The 19,783-nt window shown below is 41.5% G+C and overlaps 1 pseudogene; it reads right to left on the bottom strand.

Moving 5' to 3' along the window:
* Positions 1–3,110: 3,110 nt before the first annotated feature.
* LOC142908855 (speckle-type POZ protein-like) lies at positions 3,111–14,331 on the bottom strand (annotated as a pseudogene).
* Positions 14,332–19,783: the final 5,452 nt, after the last annotated feature.

The raw sequence follows: 19,783 nt of genomic DNA, 5'->3' as shown, positions 1-19,783 counted from the left end.
TCACCACCAGGCTAACTACACTAATTACACCGTAACTAGCTACGTAACCACCAGGCTAACTACACTAATTACACCGTAACTAGCTACGTGACCACCAGGCTAACTACACTAACTACACTGGGAGTAGCTACAACGGACAGAACCCCAGCTTGGGTCCAGGTCCACGTGTTGGTGACTCTTCACGGACGTCGAATGTAGAGCTTCAGGATGACAACAGCAACTCTGGGGACCCAGCTTATATCCTCCGTGGTCGTGGCTGGCCTCACCCTTGGCCACGACCACCTTCTAGAATCCCCAAGCAGGATCTCGCCCCGACACGTGACCACCCCTAGCCCCCCACTTGGGGACCCTGTGTAGACTTTACCAGTCACGTGTTCTCCGGGGTCAACCAGAGTGCCATGGCCTATAGTAACCCGATTCCATGGCTGACACTCTCACACCCCATCCTGTAGGAGTCGGCAATGCACACCTGAGCGTGGTGTCACTCAGCGCTATGACTCAGCGCTCACAGAGCCCCTCTAGGGCCAGCACAACACCCGCATACAAGTGGTGTCCGCGATGTGAGTACATCGCACGCCGTGCCTCTCTAGGGCCGGCATTACACAGTGACATCCACGATGTCACTATATACGTGGTGTCCATGATGTGAGTACATCGCACACCGTGCACCTCTAGCGCCGGCATTAAACAGCGACGTCTGCGATGTCAGTACATCTGCATTCCTCTTTCCATCCCAGAGTAACTCTCAGCATGCACCGCTCCACGCTTTTTTCCTAAATACTTTTCAGCTTTTGTTCCATGTTCTTGTTTGATAATTCTTATTTATCACCGGTGCTATGGTATAAGCCATTGTCCTTGTGTATTCTGTGCAACGGCATGGACCATAAATAGCTCGGCACACACCCGGCTTGTTGATGTCCAATTGAACGATGCAATGCGGTGGCACTTGAACCTTAAAGCAGGATCCAAAATCCTGGCTTCTCGAGTTGCCACGCATCACTTCCCCATCCATTTGCCTCAATACTGCAACTGTCCAGGAAGCACAGCAAATCGTGGAAAAACGAACGTCTCCCCATCCATTCGGATCTCAATACAGTCCCTCGCCAGCACTCGAGTCGCGCAAGCCTTTTTGGACCCACGCGCTTAACCTTCAACAATGTAACTTCAAACGTGATATTCTTGGGTCTTTCGGTAAAGTCACGTAGATAGGTTCAAAGAAAATAACAAAAAATAACAAAAAAAACTGCAACGTTTCGATCACAACACAAGCAATCGTCATCAGGAGAGCAATCTTATTATCTCTGAGATCAGGGCTAGGCCAGCCCTGAACAAGATCCGTCGACTCGATCAAGTCGCTCACATTTCTGAAGAGATGCCGCGACACTAAGGTAATACCGATCGCCTTCACACTGACATCTGCTGTTGTCACTTCTCCCAATGGTAAACGGATCTTGTTCAGGGCTGGCCTAGCCCTGATCTCAAGGATAATAAGATTGCTCTCCTGATGACGATTGCTTGTGCTGTGATCGAAACGTCGTAGTTTTTTTTGTTATTTTATTTAAACCTATCTACGTGACTTTACCGAAAGACCCAAGAATGTGAATTCCTGCAGTCACGAAAGCTTTAAGGCAACATTCAAACGTGATTCTTGGAAATCCGAATGAAGTCCACAAGACACAAACACCTCATGAAAGACCCGATGTAAAAGGTACCTGGCTTCAATCTTCCGTAAAGCTTACGGGCTACCCTAAACAACATCCGGTCGATGCACAAAAAAGGAAAATAGAAAAAACTCTCCAGTGTGCGACTGGGCTCACCCAGAACCATGGAACATATAACAATTCAATGCCCGATTCACAAACATAATGGAGGCATTACAGTGATACAATCTGCTACAGCTGACGCAGTCATCCGGCTCTACCACCTCAAAGAAACATTATTGTAGTTGCTACACGTCTGCACATACGAATAAGATGTTTGTGAAACTTGAATCGATGTGGTCATGCTATATAAAGCTGCTGCACTGGCTGAAATTGTCAGTTTGTATTTATGCATGTTGTTGTTGCAACGCGTTTTCTCAGTGGTCCGTGAACAGTACACGTCGTGTTGAGTGACCAGAACGACACGTACTGCCCCTTCGAGCTTAGTTGTTCCCCTAACTGATAAATGGAGGCTAATGAAAACACTGTTCGTACAGACGTGTCTAATGCCATACAAGACATTGATGTATGGCACCAGTTACCGCAAATGCGAGCTGTTACCTGAGCAAAATGTAACCAAGCAAAAAGTACATTTAAAATGAATAAATCCAACACTCAGTTCAGCAGAAAATACTGAACGTATGATCACCAAAAATAGAATGCGACTTCTAGATTTGAAGCTTTCGTGACTGCAAGGATGAAATTGTCAGTTTGTATTTATGCATGTTGTTGCAACGCAACAACAACATGCATAGTGGTATTCCAAACTCCCAGGGTGGTGTATTATCATCTTGTGCTAATTCCAAACTTTGTCAGTGGTGCGTTTCATGCTAATTTCCTTTGTCAGAGCGTTTGCTGTTTGCCCCCTCACAGCTTAAAGGGAGGCGACCAGCGCTTGGCTTTCTTCACTCCAACCCTGCCCGCTGGACAGGTTGGTCCCTTCACCTGATGAAGGCCGCTTGTGTTGTGGCCGAAACGTCGTGATTTTTGTTGTTTTAATTTTTTTACCTACGTGACTTTACCGAATAGAACCAAAGAGTAAGAATGCCACTTATAATAATACACATTAAACAGGATGTAATTGAATGGAGTGGTGGCACTAGGAAACTGACGAAACAACCAGTTAAATTCCCAGCCACAGTTAACATCAGTGGGTGAAGAATGACCGACATGGTGTGGTGAGGCCTTCGTTTAAGCAGTGGGTTGACAAAACGCTGTAAATGATGAACAGTGAACACATTACAATTCTCCAGTGAACTGTTTATCAACACATGGTAAACATGCCTTTAAAAGTGGCAAGGCTCCAAAATACAACTTGTTAAAATGTTGTTGTTGGGTGTCAATTTAAATTTGACATATCCACATATCTGTAACATTCCCAGAGTAAAGAACATGACAACTTAAACTGGACATATTTCCAGGTACATTCATGTTTTTTCAACTTTTAAATACACAGCAAAATAGATTCAAAGCTTTCGTGACTGCAGGAATGACTCTTTGGTTCTTTCGGGTAAAGTCGTGTAGTAATTTCTTTCGACGAGACTTTACCGAAAAAAAGTGTAACACTGCAAAATGTCATGAATGAAAATATTAACATCAAAAACAATTTTAATGAAAAAAATGTGGAATAAGTGGTGCAGAGCTAAAAGCAGCTTTTTTTCTTATATCCAAATACTGATTTCTAGAAGAGATCAGATAACGGTAATATATTTACCACATGAAAAGGGTTTATATTGCCATTTATAATGCAAATCAATTTAGAAAACACGTAATATACAAGAATGGTTCATTTTGCAATTCCAATCATCTGCTGACAATTCATTGTAAAAGGGCCTTACAAAACATTTATATTACATCCAAAACAGTATTATCTGTAATGGAAAAAGATAAAAAGGTCAAACATTGGGGCACTATACCGCATTTCTAGCTTTCATCTCTGAATATGCAAAAAAACTCGTGGGAAGAACCCAAAACTGTCTTGCATGCAATCACACTTTTTCAAAACACACACTTTTTACAAAGACCATATTATTATTTCTGCAATTATATATATTTTTTGGCAGTTACAGTATATCCATTTTCCAATAAACATTTACATTTGGCGCAAAGTGTTTTCAATTTCGGAAGTCATACAAGGCAACAATTTGAAGAGTACATTATCGGTAACTGCCTGATACATTTCAGGGGTCAATTAGTCCACCGCACTCACACTCACTTATGACAGCATAGACTTGCTGCAGATTAGAACCCCAATCAGATTTCAATGCTTTAACTCTCACCATGACAACAAATAACTTCCCCGAATCACCTAATCAGTTTTTAATTGAATAGGTAGAGTGCAATGTACCATATACATCTTTAGCATCAAATATATATAAGGACGAAACTAAAATATTAAACAAATAACAAAATAAATAGACTGCTTACAACACTGGCTATCCTTAATTTTGCATGTATTATCCAACTTGTTTTGTACGTTTAACACGTAAAAAAAACTCCAACATTCTCGTCGTTTGCATTTGTTCATATCCCAACACATTGCATTAGATTGTAATATTCTTAAAATCGACTCAAATCCATGACACTGCTCATTTGTTGTACTTTCATATTATATCCTGCAGCTTTGAATATTATTTAAATCTGTGCTTCCAAATCTATGTGTGTAATCCTTCAAAGCTTATGCAATTTTATGTACAATTTAATTTTAAGTGAGAGGTTACGTAAAACAGCGCTGATGCAAAAATTATGGTCCTTCCAATCACGTAAAACTCTGGGTTGACATGATGCTACGAGTTGGTAATAGATGAAATTCATAATAAAAACAAATCATTACAATATAATACGAAACAAAACTTAGAAAACAGCACATCTTGTTTCCGTGAATACAAACTACTAAATTGATGGACATAAGATTTACTTTTGTTGTAAGTCAAAAACCTTTGGGTCATACATGAAAGCCCATACGAGCAAAAAAGTGAAATGTTATCAACTGCGTAACATGGCCAAATTGATGCTGTGCCTTGCCTTTTCTTACACCGAGCACTCCATCCATGCTTTGTTATACGCAGGATACACGACTGCAATATTATCTTTGTCAGTCTTCAAACTCGCGCAATCATAGTACTCCTGTTCTAGTCAATGCATAAGCTGTCTGTGCAATGAAAAATCAATCTGAAAAGTTTACCTCTTGAATTAAGGCCTTATATGGCTTGGCACATTCTTATCTTTCAGAACTGGTTGTTCCCTATACCACTATCTGTAACCTTGAGTACACAGACACTGGACGAATACTCATCCTTCACGTTAAGGTAGACATTGCAGGGTTTTAGACCATTCTGTTTTTGCTTAACTAAACAATTGAACCAAATTGTCCTGCCACCTAGGGACAATCACATCGAACGTTTTATTTTACACTCTCTCAATTGGGATATGTCGTGGTGTTTATTAGGTTGTAGTTTTCCACTTTTTCTACATATATACTTGTTTATAGAGTTGTAGATGTATAGATGTAACACTATATTACATGGTAAAGTGAATTTGGCCACCTTTTTGTGAAAGTAAACATATTTGCTTAAATTAACATTATTTTCAAAGCAGAGGAAAGTTGGTAGTCTGATGCAAAGTCTTCACGGTTGTTTGCATGGAGGCCACAGGTAAATAACCGCACCGTGCAGCCAAAGTTTTCCTGGTCATAGATGTTCTTTGCCTGCCACCGTTAAGTCTGTTTGAGACGCTTGCATGGAGGTCCCAGCTGTGGAGACTGGGCCGTGGCCAAGGCACGGAAAGCATCCGCAACCAGGTGAGGGCGAGACAGAACCATGGACTTCCAGCCCGCCGTCTCCATTACGTCCATCGCATGACTGCAAGTACAAGTCAGGGTTAAGCGAGCTCCTAATAAGCAGTGTCTATAAGGATTGGGGCAAACGGTTAGTCTCCATTAAAAGGGACTGTAATGCAAATTGCCAGGTAACATCATCAATGTTACGCAGCTCAGTGACAGTCACACTCTCACTAGACTTGCCTGTTTATTATGAAGTCAATGGCCCGGGCCTTCAACTGCTCTGCACTGTGCAAATCGGCCAAGATCAAAGTCTCTACAACATTTTCCACCGACAAGTTTGTGCATAGTGCCTCCTCGCACATCACCTTCAACCTCTCTAATGCATACTTGAGAAAAGTAAAAACAAAGTGCAATTTCAGTATTAAGAACACTATTTTCTCTACCTATTTCGCTTGTATAACATTCCCTCACCCCATGAACTACTTTATAAACGCAGTATATAGCAGTCAAATGTTTGAGAATTTTCTTAAAACATGGCATCAACCTTTCAGCATATTTATGTTTTAAGTCATGTATTTATTGATCTCTACTATAATTAGGGGTCCTTGTCCTAAACTTTATTATATTGGTTACAAAGTCATGCAAATTACAAAGGAGGTGAGATGTTGTTTTCCAAGAGCTTAAAGAGTTTGGTTGTTAAGCTGATAAACAATGCAACTGCAAGCCACCATATTTCAACTCTAGCAGAATATTAAACTTTAATGAACAAAGCTTGAACATGCGACTTTATACGATTTGTATTCTTATTTCATTACAATCGCTTTAGGAACTATTGAATATGATGTTCCAGAAGGGAGAGTAATGACTCTTAACTGATTATCTGGCAGATCTTCAGGAACAGCAGGATATCCGTTTCCTTAATAAAAGTATATTTGTTCCAATTTATTTCTATACAGCCATGCCATATCAAACAATCTTTTAAAACACTTCCCTTTATTTTATTACTAATTGTATCAATTGTTAATGTGATTAACAAAAAACCCTCAATACAAGAACACACAGCCAAATGGTTGCGCTTAGGATAAAAATGCTGCATGTGAATGCACTTCAATGCACACGCACTAGCCTCTAGCATGGACTAATACCAGTTTGACATTCAATTCAATTGTGAAATTGCATGACAATTTATATTTTTTGTTGAAAATTCAATCATCTCCCAGGACATCAATTCCAAAACCTGAAAGCACTAATGTGAACGTCTGCATCATATACATTTGCTATTCATATTATTTGTGACACGGGCTTTAGAAAATACCTAAATGCTGTTTTAATTTCACTTGCGACCTACAACTGCATACCGATACATCACAAGGTGGTGCGATCTCATGTTAATATTTTAAGCGTGTAACCTTGTCAGCAGCGGCCAGCAGCTCATCAGCCATCTTCTCCAGGTTTGGAGCCCTTCCCGTATAGACAAAACTCATCATTTCCTTGAACACGTCAGGCTCCACATCATTAATCTCCACTCGATTCTGCAAGGTAGCAACACAATATATTCAAATTAACTTCGGCATATATTGGGAGACGAAAATATAGCATTAAATAAAATAAACATCCTTTATATCTACACAACACATGTAAAGTGGCTCCATTCAAGTTGTATTCAACTTGCCGATGACTATTTATTGCGCGTAATAAATCCATTCTTGACACACATGCAATGGCCTTCTGTGAAATGTTGTATAAAAAATTGCTATAAAATACAATCTAACATTCCCTCGGAATGAATACTTTTTGATAATAAATGTGCAATGCGCCAAAAGAGTTACTAGGGTAATAGTTCAACATTTGACAGCACTCTCAAGAGATACTTATCAACCGATCCATTGTGACAAATGCACCTTGGAAATGTATGATCACAGTATTAATGTGCTGTATTAAGATTGCATTTAAAGATACCTTTTTGCTCTCTTCCATTTCATGTTCAAACATAGCATTAAAAACAAGTGACCGACCTGAAAAAGGTAAAGCAACTGTTAACAAATACAGTAAAACCTTGGATTGCGAGAATAATTTGTTCCGGAAACGTGTTTGTAATCCAAAGCACTCGTATATCAAAGCACTCGTATATCAGTTGTGATCACGTGACGCTCGGCAGACAAAGCGTATACGTACTACTCGTATTGCAAAACCTCACTCGTTTATCAAATTAATATGTATTAAAAAATTTTGCTCGTCTTGCAAAACACCTGTAGACCAAGTTACTCGCAATTCAAGGTTTTACTGTACAGTGAATTGGAAAAACACCGGAATGTGGTACAGACACATTTAGATGTTATATCTAGAGATCAAATAATCTAGATACAAAAGAGGTAAAATCCAGATCCATATTTTATTTCATATGGCATATCCATTACAGATTTGTCAAACATGGACACAAATAAATGTCCAAATTAGAGGCTCAAAACCTACACAATAACTGCATTGTGAAAAATGAATTCCTGCACAACGATGATATAGTGAAGTAAATAAAAACGGAATAAAAACTTTAGCAACAGGATTATTAAATATGTTTATCTCTCACACAATACAATATTACATTTATATATATGTAGTGACATCGCTAATGTCACTGTGTAATGCCGGCTACAGAGAGGCACGGCGTGCGATGTATTAACATCACGGGCACCACGTGGATGTGGGTGCAGTACCGGCCCGAGAGGGGCATGGTGAGCGCTGTCTGACAGTGCTGAGTGGCACCACGCTCTGCGTGCAGTGCCGACCCCTACAGGATAGGGTGTGAGAGTGCTGGCCATGGGAATGGGGTTACCAAGGGCCATGGCACTTGACCACGAAGGACACGTGACCGGTAAAGTGTACACAGGGCCCCCAGGTGGGGGCTAGGGGTGGTCACGTGTCAGGGCCGGGAACCCGCTAGAGGATTCCAGAAGGTGGCCGTGGCCAAGGGCGGAGCCACCCTCACCACAGAGGATAAAAGCCGGGTCCCTGAGAGGGACCGGCTGCTGTTGTTCATCCTGAAGAATATACGTCCTACAAGAGTCACCAACACGTGGACCCGGACCCCGGCCAGGGTCCGGTCCGTCGTAGCTAATTCCCGTGTAATTAGTGTAGATAGCCTGGTGGTCCACCACCATAGGTTGTTCATGTGTTAAGGGGTAGTACCCCGTGTGTCGGTTGAAGAAGTGCGTCTGTGACTCAGTTGAATTCACTACACATATTTACTGATGTATCCTTTAACAAAAAGCATTACAAATTGACGTAAGCATTTGCCAGTGTTAGTTAATAAAATTCAGTGTAAAACAGGAAATGGCTGTAGTTGATTATCCCAAACTAATTACAGTATCATTAATTATATGGTTCTATTGTACACTAAACGACGCATGTGTTGCTTGTTGTGGCACAGACCTGCCAATACGGCCTTGTGGGCTTTAAACTCCTGGCCACCAACACGAAGCAGGCAGTCAGTGAAGCGGGAATTGTCCCAGATCTCCCCGAAGTCAACTGCCAGCCGGCAATCTGGTACTTTGAATGTACTCATGCTGGATTGACCAGAAATGTTCACGGAATCCTGCACCACAATAACCTGCATAAACATCAACCAGCTTTGAGAAGGCATTGATGATTTTTTTTTACAAATCCTCACTTAACTTCACATTTTGCATGAAGATGTAGGCTTTGGTTCAATCAAGCAAGCAAATCTGCACAAACATCCTATATCAGAACAAGTGTTGTGAATAATGCCAAAATAGTGGTCCGTGAAATGTTTTTCATATTAATAAATTTTCATTCTATATTTTTGTCAAGTTATTTTACACTGTATAAACAGTTTCAACAGGTAGTGAGGCCCCTAATTATGGGTTCTGCACAACAACAGAGGAAGTGAACAGCCCTCCTTGATGTGCTTCCTTTCATTATCAAAAATGCTTGTATTTTGTAAAGGATTTTAAAGGTAAAAAAATTAAATCTGGTGATTAAAAGGACCCCCCCAAGGACAAGAAACATTTACATCAATCTGGCTGATGTCCGAGAATAGGAAAAGGAATTAATGTGGCGACATTTAAACAAAACACTTTATGTAATACCTGACATTCTAGTTTATAAAAATGTCAAGGTTTAAATATAAACACTATCCAGAGGGAGAAAACCTAAAAAAAATTACGATTGATTATTTAATTGTTGTGCTATGTTAACTCTAGCACCAGTGGAAGAAAAAAGTGCTAGGAGAACTCATGTTAACAATTTCCCTGTATGGAACAGGGAAAGTAATTATTACAATCTTCAATTAAGTAGAATATTGACTCCAACTGTGCAATTGTAATGAATAAAATAGAAAATTACACATTAGCTGCAGCATGTCATACTTACTTCACCAAAGAGTGTCAGTTTGTTAACTGGAAGCAAGCTATTAGATTCATCAAACAAAAAATCTCTTCGAATGAATGTTTTAAATCCCCAGCCTTTTCCTTGGACAAAGCGGTATGCTCACGGGGTATCTGTAAAAAAATAGGTTTCAAACAATACTCACCAGTTCTTACAATAAACTGTGGTAATTTCATGTAATGGGAAAAAAAAACTTCATTATATTTTCAAAGTGTAAAGATAGCAATGTATTCTGAAGCCCTGCGCCACGGTGGCAGTCAACTACCTCGCCTGGTATATAGGTCATGGGTTCGATCTCAACCCGGATGCCTGTATATTTGGAGTCTGCATGTTTTACTTGTGGTTGCATGTATTTTTATCCAGGTCTTCCGGTTTTTCCCTCCATATTTATAAAAATCCAGAGTATTTGGCTGCTATGCATTTCCACACAATAAGCCATCTCGTTAAGCTATTGTTTGTGGCCAGGGCACTTCTGAAAAAGAGCTATGTACAGTGAGGAAAAAAAAGTATTTGATCCCCTGCTGATTTTGTACGTTTGCCCACTGACAAAGAAATGATCAGTCTACCATTTTAATGGTAGGTTTATTTGAACAGTGAGAGACAGAATAACAACAAAATCCAGAAAAACGCATGTCAAAAATGTGATCAATTGATTTGCATTTTAATGAGGGAAATAAGTATTTTACCCCTCTGCAAAACATGACCTAGTACTTGGTGGCAAAACCCTTGTTGGCAATCACAGAGGTCAGAAGTTTCTTGTAGTTGGCCACCTGGTTTGCACACATCTCAGGAGGGATTTTGGCCCACTCCTCTTTGCAGATCTTCTCCAAGTCATGAAGGTTTCGAGGCTGACGTTTGGCAACTCGAACCTTCAGCTCCCTCCACATATTTTCTATGGGATTAAGGTCTGGAGACTGGCTAGGCCACTCCAGGACCTTAATGTGCTTTTTCTTGAGCCACTCCTTTGTTGCCTTGGCCGTGTGTTTTGGGTTATTGTCATGCTGGAATACCCATACACGACCCATTTTCAATGCCCTGGCTGAGGGAAGGAGGTTCTCACATGGCCCCGTCCATTTTCCCTTTGATGCGGTGAAGTTGTCCCGTCCCCTTAGCAGAAAAACACCCCCAAAGCATAATGTTTCCACCTCCATGTCTGACAGTGGGGATGGTGTTTTTGGCGTCATAGGCAGCATTCCTCCTCCTCCTCCAAACACGGCGAGTTGAGTTGATGCCAAAGAGGTCCATTTTGGTCTCATCTGACCACAACACTTTCACCCAGTTGTCCTCTGAATCACTCAGATGTTCATTGGCAAGCTTCAGACGGGCATGTATATGTGCTTTCTTGAGCAGGGGGACCTTGCGGGCGCTGCAGGATTTCAGTCCTGCACGGCGTAGTGTGTTACCAATTGTTTTCTTGGTGGCTATGGTCCCAGCTGCATTGAGATCATTGACAAGATCCTCCCGTGTAGTTCTGGGCTGATTCCTCACCGTTCTCATGATCATTGCAACCCCACGAGGTGAGATCTTGCATGGGGCCCCAGACCGAGGGAGATTGACAGTTCTTTTGTGTTTCTTCCATTTGCGAATAATCGCACCAACTGTTGTCACCTTCTCACCAAGCTGCTTGGCAATGGTCTTGTAGCCCATTCCAGCCATGTGTAGGTCTACAATCTTGTCCCTGCCATCCTTGGAGAGCTCTTTGGTCTTGGCCATGGTGGAGAGTTTGGAATCTGATTGATTGCTTCTGTGGAAAGGTGTCTGTTATACAGGTAAGCTGAGATTAGGAGCACTCCCTTTAAGAGTGTGCTCCTAATCTCAGCTCGTTACCTGTATAAAAGACACCTGGGAGCCAGAAATCTTTCTGATTGAGAGGGAGTCAAATACTTATTTCCCTCATTAAAATGCCAATCAATTTATACAATTTTTGACATGCGTTTTTCTGGATTTTTTTGTTGTTATTCTGTCTCTTACTGTTCAAATAAACCTACCATGAAAATTATAGACTGATCATTTCTTTGTTAGTGGGCAAACGTATAAAATCAGCAGGGCATCAAATACTTTTTTCCCACACTGTAACTCAGTGGGCCTTGCCTGGTAAAATAAAAATAGTTCAGTTTAGCTTTTAACTTCAAGGTAGATGAAAATCAGACCTGGATTTAAGTGTATGAAGATATAGTTCATATGGATTAGGTGAATGTGTTTGTGTATTAATAATGCTTGTCTTTGTAAACATGGTTGTGTGACGTGAGTTACATGTTAACATTACCAAAGACAACACCAAAGCAAATAATAAGAAAAAAAACATGAAAGTTTAAAACAAAAAGATAGATTTAGACTCTCAGAAAAATGTTAATAGCCTTAGCAAAGCACAGTAAATGTATGGATGTCATCACTTAAAATAGTTATCGTGCATTGAAAGAGTATCCTGAAAGTAATAAGGCAATTATAAAACAAACAATATGAACCACTAAAGCAAGGTAAAGAAGAAGTGTGAAATGGGATGAAAATGCCAACCTTTGTAAAACCACCAGAAATGAATAAAAAAATGGATGAGAATACAAACAAAAATAATGAAGTTGTAATAAACAGTGAGTGCAAGCAGAAAAAACAAAGCCGTCACTTGATAAATTACAATGGAATAACACATGGTGAAGATTGTAAAACTAGGAAAAGAAATGTCCGTGAATGACAATGTCCAGGTACACTAAGCAAAATGAAATTATTATTGGAGGGTCAATATCATGGAAAACAGAAAAAATATGCATAAAGGCAACTTCTGAAGGTGGAACAGGATCAAGAGCACTTTTGGAAAATGAATTTGATAATGAAAAGTTGCAATGTGCTACAGGATGAAAGATTCCAATCTAGTGCATATTACCTACTATGAAACACTGATTACAAATAGAAACACTGACACATGGAACAAAACTACAAAGTACACAAAGCATGGAGAGAAGTATGTTGAGAATTACAGTGAGAAACTGAAAGAGGAACACGTTGGTCAAATCAAAACGGCAAATTAGAGACATCATATTCACTTTTGTAAATATAGATTGGGCTTGGACAGGACACATCGCTAAATGGGATGGTTGATGGATGAGACTAGTGGTCGAATGGGAAGAAAAGTAGAGTACATGCCCAAGACGATGTCAAACGTAGACAAGGAGATATTAGATCAGCTCATGTGAAGGATGAGGGATGGTGTTCGTAAGGTTTATAAAATGTTTCAAGCAGTCGATAAATAATGGCTGATTATGATATAATCCTGTTACCAAATACACATATGACGTGAATTGATACTTTAATACAAGTAGTTTCACCCATAGCCTTGGTTTCCTCTCCCTTGGCATTAAGAATAGAAATCTTGAACTTGGCGTAGACTTCACTCTTGGGACAGCTGACCAATACCAAGTACAACGATAGGTAATCTTTGCTCTCTTCGTCAAAACCCTCGGGGTTTATGCGTAGGCACCTGATTGAACATATGAACAAGACATGGTCGTTAATATTAGGTGTGTATGTACGCGCAGACTACATTACTAAAACAATATAGTATGAACTAAAACATGCACTATGCAAAATTGTTCTAGTAAAGCACCTCCGTGAGCATTGTGATTTTTTTTAATGTCATAAAATAGCCAGAATTTACTGTACCATTTCAATGTATCATTGGTGCCTGCTGAAAATGTAGAACTCTTGAGAACTTGGCCCATTTCTTCACGACAGAAGCTGAAATTGTTGATGGTCCACATATAAGAGAACTTCACGACCTTAACCTGAAATACACGAGCACATAACAGCTATAAAGCTCAATCATTACCATAAATACATGACCATTGAAAAACCCTGAAGTATTTCACCCACACATCTGAATATTGTGCTCAAAAACACAAACTGTCTATAAGGAAAGAAACATTACTGTAAATGAAAGGGTCTTATTAGTGTTCTGGGATTACCTTGCATGTTCATTACTGCACAGCGTTAACACAAGTCTCAACATGTCATAGATTAGAGTGTGCAATAAAAGGCCTTTTTATTTTTATTTGATAAAAACTGCTGCCCCTTTTGTAAAAATACACTACCAGTCAAAATCAGAGACAATTATCTAGTATAATGTTGTTAGTGCAATTCTATGAACTTTGCAATCTGATGTACAAAAATAGCCTGTACAATGATAATCCATAATTGCACTTACACATAATTATGAAACCATTATGGATCGCTTTGCGACGAACAAAAAACGTGTAAAAGTTAAATGCATTAGCCATGCGCATACTTTGACCGGCACAAGATGGAGACCCGTTGAATGTGATTGGCCACAGGGGAACAAGTTACCTGTGTGTAGCACCAGCTTTCTGCGATGGGCGCATTGGACATTTCAGACGGAGGTGGGGGGCTCGGGGCCCTGGACATGTTTGCATTGAATGCGAGGGAAGTGACATCATCAGGTGACATTAAGAGGGAAGTGACATCATGAGGTGACATTAAGCAGGAAGTGACATCATCAGGCGACATTAAGAGGGAAGTGACATCATCAGGCGATATTAACATGTAAGTGACATCATCAGGCGATATTAACATGTAAGTGACTACGAGATTACGAGTTAAATGTTCTTGCTGTGGTTTTCACACCTGACGATGATTGCTTGTGTTGCGGTCGAAACGTCATAAGAATTTTATTGTTTTATATTTTTTATTATTTTATTGTTTCCCTTCTACGTGGTGACTTTACCGAAAGAACAAAGAATATGAATCGCTGCAGTCACGGAAGATTTAAATAATTAAATAAATCGCTAGAGATTGATTATTCGTGCAAAAGAGCGTCGCGTAACCGATCACTCAGGAGTGGGACCTGCGCCTTTAGTGGCACCCCGACGTGAAACGAGCACACGGCACCAACTGTCCCCACCTCCTGAAACGGAACGGGGTTTTACAATCGATGCACGTGCAACTAGTCTCAATGATTGTTGCGCACAGGAGTGCTTCAGGAGAGCATCAGCGAGGTTTTACTGTTCCTCCTCCACTGGAGGGGCGCAGGCTACAGCACAGCGGTTTACCACCAGGCACTCCGTAGTTTGGGTTGTGTGGACACAACATCGCAGGGCTGTGAGACTTCTTGAAGGAGGAGATGTGGCACATCAGCCTGTTGATGTTTTGATTTAAAGCTTTCGTTACTGCAGTAATTCATATTCTTAGCTCTTTCGGTAAAGTTACGTTGAAGAGAAACAATAAAATAATAAAATATATTGTGCTTTATATATATTTTATTGTTTTATTGTTTCCCTTCAACGTGACTTTACCGAAAGAGCTAAGAATATGAATTAGTGCAGTCACGAAAGCTTTAAATCAAGAGTCCATCTATGTTCTGAAAAGAGGAGATGGGAGACAAAAAAATAATTTATGCTGTCTGAAAGCCACCGTAAGCATGAACAATCAATTAAGACCTGAAATGGTTTATCAAATCCTTCCAATGATTGCTAAGCCAGAGTCCATCTTCTCGGTTGAAATTGTCTCTGTGTTTGTATATGTGGATAGCCTCATGAACAAATCTCTCATGGTAGCCAGATGGATTGCAAAGAACCTCTGTCTTGGAGAAGTCAATGTCATGTGAGCCTACTGAATTATAACAGTGATCTGCCATGGTCGAGGTGTTGGTCCTACCGTGTTTAAGGTCTGCTTTGTGTTCACGAATGCGGTCCGAGACATGGCGTTTGGTTTCTCCAATGTAACTACTACCACAGAGGCAACTTAGTTTGTAGACACCAGGGTACTGTATGTCGTGATAGCGAACTAATGCGTATAACGCTCCCACGTTTATAATGAACTTAGGTGGGTGACCACTATTGATTCCCATGTCACAGGGCTATACCTAATACATGAAAACTTGAAATGAAACTTGAAATAACAGACTGTTGAGGCAATTGCTGTTGGGGAGTAGCAGCGTCTATGAAGGCTGGCACAGCACACGAGCAGTGGGTGGCCAACAGCAGGCCCGGCCACCAGAGACCCACAGAGACCCACAGGGACACACAGAGACCGACAGAGACACACAGAGACCCACAGAGACTCACAGAGACCGACAGAGACACACAGAGACCCAGAGACACCCACAGAGACACACAAAGACACACAGAGACCAACAGACACACAGAGACTCACAGAGACCCACAGGGACACACAGAGACCCGTAGAGACCCGTAGAGACTCATAGAGACCCATATAGACCCAGAGTGACTGAGACTCGTAGACACCCATAGAGGCTCAGGGACTCACAGAGACCCATAGAGAGACCATCACCACCACCATCATCACAACTATGATCATCACCACCATCACAACCACCACCACGATCACACTGCACCAGGTACTCATTTAAAGCCATGGCGACCCATGGAAAGCGGTTTAAATATTCGGCACCGTTATTGGTCGTGAGTGGGGAGGAATTGAACTCTGTTCACTGGGTTCGCAACACAGCGTTGCAAGCCACCACACTGCCGCACCCCATTAGGACGACGCACACGGCATTGACAACCTTGATGCTTCCGGTTGCTTGCGATGAAGTGACCGGTTGGCTCAGCCTGTCAAGAGCACCGAGCTGTACCGCTGAGACCATGGGTTTGAAATTCAGGCAACTTGCTTGTGATTTTAAACCAGGTTTCTCAAGCGTATTGCATTTGGCTAAATTCCAGCTGAGAATGAAAATATCAGTTTCACTCTCGTACGTGAAACATTTTTCTCGGTGGCAGGGCGTGTGGGGAGGTGCTGCTCATGACTGTTTGGGGGGGGGGGGGTGGTGGTGGCACGTGGCCCCCCAATGATCCGATCAAAATCCCTCATTTCGATCGGATCAGTGGGGTTTACAGTGAGGGAAAAAAGTATTTGATCCCCTGCTGATTTTGTACGTTTGCCCACTGACAAATATAATTTTAAGAAATATAATTTTAATGGTAGGTTTATTTGAACAGTGAGAGATAGAATAACAACAACACAATCCAGAAAAATGCATGTAAAAAATGCTATAAATTGATTTGCATTTTAATGAGAGAAATAAGTATTTGACCCCCTCTCAATCAGAAAGATTTCTGGCTCCCAGGTGTCTTTTATACAGGTAACGAGCTGAGATTAGGAGCACACTCTTAAAGGGAGTGCTCCTAATCTCAGCTCGTTACCTGTATAAAAGACACCTGTCCACAGAAGCAATCAATCAATCAGATCCCAAACTCTCCACCAGTCAACGCCCTACCTGGTTGATTGACGTTGAGAGACCACGCCCACACACGTGATCGTCTAACGTGGTCGATTCCCACGTCCACACAGTAGGAATCGATTAATGAAGGTTCATTTTAGACCACTGTTGATTCCCATGTTATCCCAATGCAAATCGATTTTATTAGCCTAAGCCACAAATAAATCGATTCCCATGTTATCCCAATGGAAATCGACTCATACATCCGTAACTCTACTATAATGGATTCCTAATGTTATCCCATTAGGAATCGGCGCGAGTATAGTTAATCGAAATTTAAATCGATTTTCCCTGCAGGTGACTTGGCGCAGCAACCACGGTAAGCCGAGCCGATCGATACATCATCGGGTGCCAGGTTGTGGTGGACGTGGGGAGCGGTGGTGCAGTGGTTAGCGCACTGTGTGTGTGTGTGGGGAGCGGTGGTGCAGTGGTTAGCGCACTGTGTGTGTGTTGAGTTTGTGTGCGTTGGGGTGGTAGCTGTGAACACAGTGGGTACTGTGTGGTTAGTAGTGACAAGTACATTATTATACAGCAGTGCCTTAAACTTGTTATTAGATTCAAGTATAACGTTGCAATGACTATTGTTTGCTAAACATAACTTAACATTTTTAATGACTGAGTTGAGTTTATGCGTGCGTTGGGGTGGTAGCTGTGAACACAGTGGGGACTGTCTGTGTACTCAGTAGTGAGTAGTACATTATTATACAGCAGTGCATCTCATACACACACATCTCATACACACACATCTCATACACACACATCTCATATACACACACACATCTCATACACACACACACACCTCATACACACACACACACATCTCATACACACACATCTCATATACACACACACATCTCATACACACACACACATCTCATACACACATGCATCTCATACACACACACATCTCATATACACACACATCTCATATACACACACACATCTCATACACACACACACTCGCATGCATCTCATACACACAAAGACAAAGACCCCCGTATAGCCTTAACAGACTCGGGGCAATGGCTGGGAGCCAACACCTATGAAGGCCGGCCCAGCACACGATGGGGTGGGTGGCCAAACACCACGCCCGGCCGCATTTGTCTCCCAAGTGGCGATGTTCACACCCTGCACCAAGTACTCATTTAAGGCTGAGTTGACTTCAAAGACGGAAACAGGAATACTTCTTCACAATTATGGCAAATCGCCTGATGAAGCTGGTTGTAATAATCAGTGAAACGTCATACTCTAATGGTAAATGTTCTGGGTTTACTATCCAATACACCAGTGTGCTGAAGAAGTAACTAATTGGCACGTTTTGTTTACGTGAAATATGCTCTGACTTTAACATAGCTATTTCTGTGACCAGTTACAAGCTAATCACTCAGCTATTTCAATGCTAAATTCTATGCTAATTCCTTTGTCAAGGGGTACCTCTGCGGATGTGTATGCTTTAACTTAGCTATTTCAATGAACCATTTCAATGCTAAATTTTATGCTAATTCCTTTGTCAAGGCACTTTGTGTTTTCTCACACAGCTTAAAGGTCGTGATCTAAGCGTGGCTTCTCTCACTCCAGCGCTGTCCTCCAGACAGTCTCGTCCCTTCACCTGATGAAGGCCGCTTGTGTTGTGGCCGAAACGTCGTGATTTTTTGTTATTTTATTTTCACCTACGTGACTTTACCCAATAGAACCAAAGAGTATATTTTATACTTTTTGCATTGTTTACAGTCTGGAAGCTACCCACATGGCAAATTTCAAGTTTGTTGCATGTCGGGAAGTACGCTAAACATTTGAACAGACACACATAATCACAACTTTGCCTTTTACATTTATATGGAGATAATTTCGGCCAGGGCTGCCCTGTGTCAGCGACTCTGAAAAATCTGCTGACACCCGGCACACCACGTCCCGTGTGTACCTTTCGCTATCGCCGTGGCTACCGGGGCTGTGCTGCCCACTCCACTCCGCACCAGCGACCCGGAAAATATTCAGTGACAGATTAAGCCCTGATTATTATTCACACAATTACACATCCAGTGGAATTTGAACACGTGATTTCGTGCTTACGGGACAAGGTGTTTACTCGGTGGGCCATAGCTGCAGCTCCCCAATGCTGCATAAACCCACGGTTCTTGTTAAAATTCCAGTTACAGTATTGCTACTTTATCAGGCACTGGCTGTATTTCCACTGAAATACACAAGGAGAATTCTCTGTTATTACGAATCTTATATCTGACATGTTTAAGTGGTGCTTTTCTGTTCGGTGACATGTGTCGCTATTAAATGTGATGCGAGCAAAGAGACGTGTTTATTGATCGCTGATCGATCGATTGACTTCATGGCCGAGCGGTAGCGCGTTGCAGATGTTTGTGGTACGAGTCCCACGACTGCCCCGGTTAACGCTGTGGGTGTATGAACTGAAAATATTGCGCACTGTCTGCTTCACAGTCGGATGCTAAAGATCTCGGAGATGTAATTTAAATAAGTAGTATGCCACGTGTGTCGGCACAACTCTGTAAAAGCGACAACTACTGTGGGCTGTCCGTGAAGCGTAGCGCCTCCAGGGTGTAGCCTCGTGTGTACGCTGAGCTTGTTTCGCACCGTACGTAGCCAACCGTGCTCATCGGAGGCGCCTCGCGCTGCACGGATGGA

The sequence above is a fragment of the Petromyzon marinus genome, unplaced genomic scaffold (genome assembly GCF_048934315.1).
Source record: "Petromyzon marinus isolate PM22_M1 ecotype Great Lakes invasive population unplaced genomic scaffold, UKy_Petmar_22M1.pri1.0 PM_G_Scaffold_105, whole genome shotgun sequence".
NCBI lineage: Eukaryota > Metazoa > Chordata > Hyperoartia > Petromyzontiformes > Petromyzontidae > Petromyzon > Petromyzon marinus.
The sequence above is the reverse complement of the archived record's forward strand: the minus strand, read 5'-3'. Positions and strand labels throughout refer to the sequence as shown.